Here is a 7,719-nt window from a genome sequence, read left to right on the forward strand (position 1 = left end):
ACCCTCTTCTGGCTTCTGTGGACACCAGGCAGACAAGTTGTGCACATACATACATTTAGACAAAATGCTCTCATGCTTGCTTAAGGTGGAATAAATAAATCTTTTTTAATGAAAAGGGTTAACTTATTAATAAAAAAATAAACAAGTGCTTGGCAACATGATACAGTTGAGATGGAAGGTTATTTTATATTAGAAATCGATAAATTACTTCTATCCAGTAGGGCTTGGTAAGAAAACATTCTGTAATTTAGAGGCTATTCAGAAATGAGAATAGTAAAACAATGGGAGTAATTGTTATTTTATTTAAGAACTTTGATTACATTTACTTATTTATGTGTGGGGGCGGCTGTGTGGGGGTCAGAAGACAGCTTCTGGGAGTCAGTTCTCTCCTTCCACCATGTAGGTCTTAGGAATCAAACCCAGTTCATCAGTCTTGGCAACAAATGTCCTTACCTGCTGTGCCATCTGGCCAGCCCATGGATTTTATTTTTAATTCATAGTTATTTAAACTTAAATGTCTACATATAACTGCCATACTAGACAATATAGTTTAAGAGTGGAATACATTAGAACAGTAACAGAAGGCTGGGATAATTAAGTGTTTTGAGTCCTGAGTATTTACAAATAATTATTAGAGATGGCAGAGGAAATTAATGAGAGCTGAAATAAGCTAGCAATGGTGACATTCCTTTTCTTAAAGTCCTAGCATAGAATCTATAAAATAGCCCATAATTATCTAGTTTTAGACTATTAACCAAGAAACTCATGCTCTACAAACATTTTAAATCCTTGTCGATCAGAAATGATTTCAGTATCTCTCCCAATGTCCCTTCCCATTTCTGACTTATTCTGCTTAGATCATATTAATGCCAGGCTCTTTATTTTATTCATTGACCCTTGGTATTAACAGAGTCTACCACACAGTGGGTATAATTAGATATCAGCTGAATACTTGTATGTTCATTATTAGTCTATACTTCTTTAAGACAGGCAGCTCAAAATCCGTGTTGAGTATCTAATATCCCTAACTTTATTGAATATTAATGTCTATATGCATGTATTCTCCCCCCCAAAACATTCACTTCCACTTTTATACCAGCCAGAAAAGTGTGAATCTCTCCTCTCTTGTTGACTTCCTGGTTTAGAAATCTGTGCGTTAAATGTTAAATTTATTGCCAAGAGCAACGTGTCTTCTACTCTTGGAAGACAAGGAAATTTTATGAAATGAATTTATAAGAAGTCTAAGGAAATGCACAGATTTTTAAATGTTACATGGCTCCCAAATCACCTTTACATGGAAGCCAAAGCAACCTGCCGGTCATTGCGCTGATCACATCTTCAAAGTAGAGAAGCTAACATTTGCCCAATGATATTTTTCTCTGTGCTTGGCATATCTGCACAGAAAGGATTTGTTTTTTTCGACGTTATTTTTAGTTAAAAAAAAAAAAAACAGGCTTTCCAAGGGTGACAAAGTGAACTGAGGGTCAGAAGGAAGCTGTGTGTGGGCTTATCATAAGCTCTTCCTCCAAAGCCTGGAAATGAGAACTGACTGAATCACCAGATCACTCCTTGTTGGGGTGGGCAGAGCTACCATTGATCTATGGTATGGTCTATATGGGCTCTTGGGCAACCACCCTGTGCCCACTGACATGATTAACACTATTATTCTGGGGGACGTTAAATTAAGGAATGACACAGGAAGCCGAGACAGTGGCTTATTTGGTTATTCAGTTGGATTCTGAATCACAATCAGGAAATAGTCTTTATCTGGTGCAACAATAATTTCATTTTTCTTGGATCGAATTCGAAGGAAGGTTAGATCATTCTGGGGGTCAATTTCACGCACAGTGCTCCGTGCCTTCAAGATGAAGTTGTGCATGAGGTTGGCATATTGTGTAGTAGTGGGATTGTCCATGGTGCTCTTGATGGGAATGCCTTCTGTGTTCACCACGATGACTCCCTGAACTCCTTTCTGGCTCTGAAGTCTCTTGAGTGTTTCCTCCACCTATGCCATCTCGGACCGATCCAGCAGCTCCGAGTTCGCGACGCCCAGCCAGCTCCCTGCCTTTCCAGAAAGGGTTTGTTTTTTTGTTTTGTTTTGTTTTGTTTTTTTTAAAAAAAAAATAAAGCTCATTCTCGAGGTGGTGTTTTGAGTTGGTGGGAATCTCAGAAACAGTATGAAGCTGTTGGCTTTAGCCTTGTGGAACTCTGCAGCAAGGATTTTGGTTTGGGTCCGGTCTGCTGAGAGTATTTGCTGAAAATGGCTTCAGGAAGAAACTGGGCGTCTGAATTCTTACAAGATTATGTTCTTCCTGCCCAGTGTGGTGTTTCAGAGCCGTAGGGGAGGGGGAAGCGTACCAGGACAGTGCCATCTGTACCAGTCTGTGGAATGAGTCACTTCTGCAGGCTTCGGTTTTGATTCTTGCCCCTCTGAGCCCTGGTTTCCTTTAAAGAAATCTTGCCCGTGCAAGTGGTGTCTGCCTGGCAACTTCTGTGATTGGCCTACAGACTGTGCCCTGCTGCTGTGTGGAACATTTTCCCTCGCCTTAGTCACAGGACATGGCTGTGTTGTCCAAGTGCCCTTCAGAGTTGCTTAGCAACATGGCGCTGGCTCAGGTCTCCACTGTGCAGGGGCACCAGGCCGGGAGGGGACAAAGGCACAGAGAGCTAGACCACAGAGACCATACTGAAATCAAAGGTCCCTTTCCTCCTAAACATCCCTGCTTGCTAAGAGCAACTAATTTCTGAGGAAAGACTAATGTGAATTAAGAATGCTGGTTTAAGTGTTTCTCTAGGGCAAGATAAGATTTCTTGGTAAAAATCTGGTGAGGGGATAGGGATGTGGCTTAGTTGGTAGAGTACTTGCCTAGCAGACATAAAATCCTGAGTTTGATTCCATGAACCATGAAAGCAGGCGAGGTGGTGTCTATCTCCAATCTCAGAACTTGGGAGGTGGAGGCAGGAAGCTCAGAAGTTCAAGGCTATCCTTGGCTACATAGGGAAATCAAGGGTGGCTTGGGCCTGTGTAAAATACTATTCTATTCCCCTATCAAAATAAATAAATAAATAAGCCCATAACTTGTAACTACTAAATTGAAAATTTTTGTCACAGTTCTACACAGTATGTGGTAATTTCCTTCCGGACTTTCACACACTACAATATATACCTAATAAAGATCAGTCATTCTGGTCGGGCAGCAGTGGCTCACGCCTTTAATCCCAGCACTTGCAAGGCAAAGGCAGGTGGATCTCTGTGAGTTTGAGGCCAGCCTGGTCTACAGAGCGAGATCCAGGACAGGCACCAAAACTACACAGAGAAACCCTGTCTCAAAAAAAAAAAAAAATCAGTCATTCTGGTCACTACTTGCACTGGCTAGTTTTTTGTCTACTTGGCACAAGCTAGAGTCATCTGAAGAGAGGGAACCTCAGTTGAGAAAATGCCTCCAACAGATTGGCCTGTATGCAAGTCTGTGGGGGCATTTTCTTGATTAATGGTTGATGTGGGATTGGCCCAGCTTACTATGGGCAGTGGCAACTTCCGATCAGGTGGTTCTCGATGATATAAGAAAGTAGGCTGAGCAAGCCATGGGGAACAAGCCAGGAATCAGCACCCCTCCATGGCCTCTACATCAGCTCCTAACTCCAGGTACCTGCCCTGTCTGAGTTTCCGCCCTGACTTCTCTCTGTGATGGACTGTGATATGGAAGTATAAGCTGAAATAAACCTTTTCCTCCCCGAGTTGCTTTTGGTCATGTTGTTTCACCACAGCAATAGGAACCCTAAATAAAGCAGTCAGGATGTTTTTGTCAGAGCTATAGAAAGCAATAAAACGGAAGGGGGCAGTCAATGGTGCTGCAGAGGGTCAACTCAGCACCCCCTGCAGGGAGTCCCTCACGGTTTACAAGGATGATAGTTCACAGAATTTCTATGACCAGAGATAGGCATTTTTATTTCCTTGTAGCTCATTGCAACAGGCCTGTTATTGTCTTAGAAATCAAGACACATTATACACCCTGATTACAAACATGTGGAGATGCCTACAGTGTGATTATACACACCCACATATATCCTTAGGTTAGAGTTTCTTCATGAAATGTATAGCCCTTTTCATATTGACCAGTGTATCCCAGAATTCTCTGATTCGGTTCTCTGGACATGAAGAAAGGCTCTAAAGATCATGCCACATACAGGAACACAGGAAAACGCAGGTTACGTTCACACATGACAGCGGCACACAGTCATGCCCTCGCTGTTTGGAGCCCACCATTTCTTTTTCAGGAGCTAAACATCAAGTGTGTTCCATCAGAGAAGAATGGAGACTCCTCCTAGGTGCCTGTCCGGTCAGTTGATCCCACGTACATTTATCGACTCGCCTCTGACGATGTGCCAGCCACTGTTGCTGGTGCAGTCGCTTGTGGTAAATTATTCTATCTCTGTACCATGTTATTTGGAGGTAAATTGGCACTAGTCACAAGGAACTTTGGGTTTAATTAGCATCTAAAAATTTTAAACAGCCGTAATTGTATGTGGCCAGAAACATTACCCATGGTTAATTTGCATGTTGTTCCTATTGTCCCTGTGATGAGGACGTTGAACAACCGCTACTTTATGCCTCATGATGCTGCACACTAAACTGGTGGCAAAGATCACTCCAAGCTGGTGAACGCTGCCATAGAGGACTTTTAGGGTCATGGTGAACCACAAGACAGTTTAGCACCCTTACATCTCGTACATACCACTTCTCCCTGTATCACGGCGCCAGCCTGAGTGCCTACAGCTTCCTCCCACAGCTGTCTGGCTTCGTTATCATCGTCCTGGGAGGCTATTAGCAAAATCACACTTCAGAGGTTCCAAGGGCTCATGGGTTATCCATCAGGCCAACTCCATTTCCAAAAGAAAACGATCTCGTGCACTCTGGCGGACTGACATTTTCTCCCTCCCTACATATCAGTAGCACAAAAGTTGTAACTCCTTCCATCATGGGATTCTGGGCTTCCTAGTCCTTTGTAATGGGATTTTCACCAAATCTTTTCTCGGGCTCATTGGCTGCTTCTATTAAAAAAATATTCTTTGTTTCCCTTTTTAGCTCTTTTACTTTTTAATTATGAATAAAGTAGTTGTTCAAACCTTAGCCCTGAAAAATTTTAAGAGTGTCCAACACTATCAGCCCTCAACTCTGTATCTATCATACACCAAAAGAAAATGGAATGAATGAATGAATGAATGAATGAATGAATTCAGCTTCTCTCGGGGGAAATGGAATTCAAAGGAAAGACATGCGTTGTCTATACATGAACAGAGTTGACATTCTTTTTGTTTGGCTGGTTTCAGTGTTCTCTTTTGATGGAAGGTTTTGCTCCATAGCCCAGGTTGACCTTCAACTCACAATCCTCCTGCCCCATCCCCACAGGTGCTCAGATTACAGGCCTGTGCCACCATCCTGGCAAGAATTAAATTTCTATGGGAGCTATTTTATGTCTCTGTAAGTTGTAAATTACTGATAACAATGAAAAATAATTCCTCTCTATAGAAATGCAAATTCTAAGAGAAAATTGGCTTCCATCCCTAGGATAGAGAAGCCAGGATTCTCTTTGTGATTTTTAAGATGTATTTATTTATTATTTTATGTATATGAGTGTTTAACTACATATATGTATGTGCACCACATACATGTCTGGTGCCCACGGAGGCCAGAAGAGAGCCTGGGATGCGTTGGATCTGGAGTTGCAGGTGGTTGTGGGCCACCATGTAGGTGCTAGGGATGGAGCCCGGGTCCTCTGCGAAAGCAGCCAGTGCTCTAACCGCTGAGCCAGCTCTGCAGGCCACCTGTGGCACTTCTTAAACATCTACTAATTCACGTATTGGCCGATCAGCTAAATAAAGTCCTCATTTTATATTTCTATAGGACTTTTTTTCCCCTTTTATAAATTCTCATTTAACTGCTGCAAATGGAGAAGGGGGTTAATTTAACTAAGGCACTGATAAGGAAAACTATAAAAATGAGAGGAAGACAGAGCTATTTCAACAAGCGGAAAGAGCCATAGTCTCCAATGTTCTCCTAGGCGTAAGCATGCCATGATTCCTCTGAAATTATGAAGTTATTCAATAATTTTCTCTAACTATCATTCTCACCTTCATATCAGAGTCTGGACAGAAATGATTAAAGGAGAACCTGGATGGTTGCACACAGGTGTAACCCCAGAATTTAGAAGGCTGTGGCAAGAGGATCAAAGTTTAAGTCCAGGCTCTGTGGGACCCTGCCTCAAAAGCAAAGTGACTGAAGGCTGGTGGTGACTTTCTGGAACTACTGCCAAAGCTGAACGTCGTCGGGAGCAGAGTTGAACTAGGAAGGAAGATTAAGCACGAGGCTGTTGTTGGGATAGGGAAGACAGAGCAAGCCTAACCCCCATGAAACAATGAGTGAATAGCAGAGCTTTTAAAAGGGCTGGCGAGATGATAGCTCAACACTTAAGAGCACTTCCCGCTCTTTGAGAGAACCTGAGTTCAGTTCCCAGCACCCATGTGTGATGACTCACAGCCACCTGTAATTCCACCTCCAGGGAATCCAATGCCTTCTTCTGGCCGCCTCCGATACCTTCACTTATGTGCACATACACACACATATGCACATCATTTGAAAATAATAAAAAAATAAATCTTTAAAAACCTGAGATGGGAGAAGCCTGGGGAAATTAGCCCGTTGGTAAAGTGTTTGCCACATTAGCATGAAAGGACCAGAGGTTAACCAACCAGATTCCACATAAAAATAAAAAATAAAAAAATAAAAAAATCAAGTACAGCTCTGCACACCTGTCATCTCAGTGCTGGGGAGGCAGAAACGGGGGGGGGGGGGGGGGTGGCAGGGATGACTCTAGAGCTTGGTGACCAGCCAGCCTAGCTGATCCAGTGAGCTCCAGGCTCAGTCTGAGACCTTGTCTAAAAAAATAAGGTGGAGATTATTGAGGAAGATAATCAACAATGACCTCTGACCTTCACATACAAGTGCACATACACACACAAACACTAGTGTGGGCCATACCACAGAGCTACCTGTACCTTACAGAAAGGAAAATAAATGTCCCCTTATCTTCACAACAGCAGTGGTCTTGCAGCTGGGAGTAAAACTCTGAAATTAGGGGACGTAGGGATGCTAGCTCCTTGATTATTACATTTCAAAGATCCTTGTGAATTACAGTCCTTGGTTCTGGCTAGAGGCAGCCAGAGACTATTTACATCTCAAAGAGGCAGAGAAAGAATTTACAATTACAATTTTTCATGTGTCGATGCTCTAAAAAATGGTGAGGGGAAGGTCAAGGGCTGGGAATCAGGGTGAAACCCCTACAAAATGTAGCTGAAGCTTCGGGGAACATTAAGGCCATCTTGGTCAATATATTTATCATCATTTCATCGGTATTTCACTGGAACTTGAAGTTAGCAAAGGCATTCTCATCTGTCTCCTCCTTTTCATCTACATAAGCACTAAGATTCATTTTCCACTTAGCTAAGAGTTCAAAAGGTCAAGCCATTGGCTCAGGGCTCAGGTTCTCAAAAGCAACAACCTGGAATTGTATCCCATTTCCTGACTTTGAGTTCAATGCATTTAAAACCCCAGTATATGCTACTGACACCACCCCAACTCTGCAGTGTTGAGCTCACCGGCTGACTAGGGTCCCTCAAATCCCACTCAAGTGATGAAATAAAGCATTGGAGTTTAACGGA

General features: G+C 42.7%; 1 pseudogene; it reads right to left on the reverse strand.

The window, feature by feature from the left end:
* Positions 1-1,608: 1,608 nt before the first annotated feature.
* Positions 1,609-2,014, reverse strand: LOC131910665 (dynein light chain roadblock-type 1-like; annotated as a pseudogene).
* Positions 2,015-7,719: the final 5,705 nt, after the last annotated feature.

Source organism: Peromyscus eremicus, chromosome 5 (genome assembly GCF_949786415.1).
Source record: "Peromyscus eremicus chromosome 5, PerEre_H2_v1, whole genome shotgun sequence".
NCBI lineage: Eukaryota > Metazoa > Chordata > Mammalia > Rodentia > Cricetidae > Peromyscus > Peromyscus eremicus.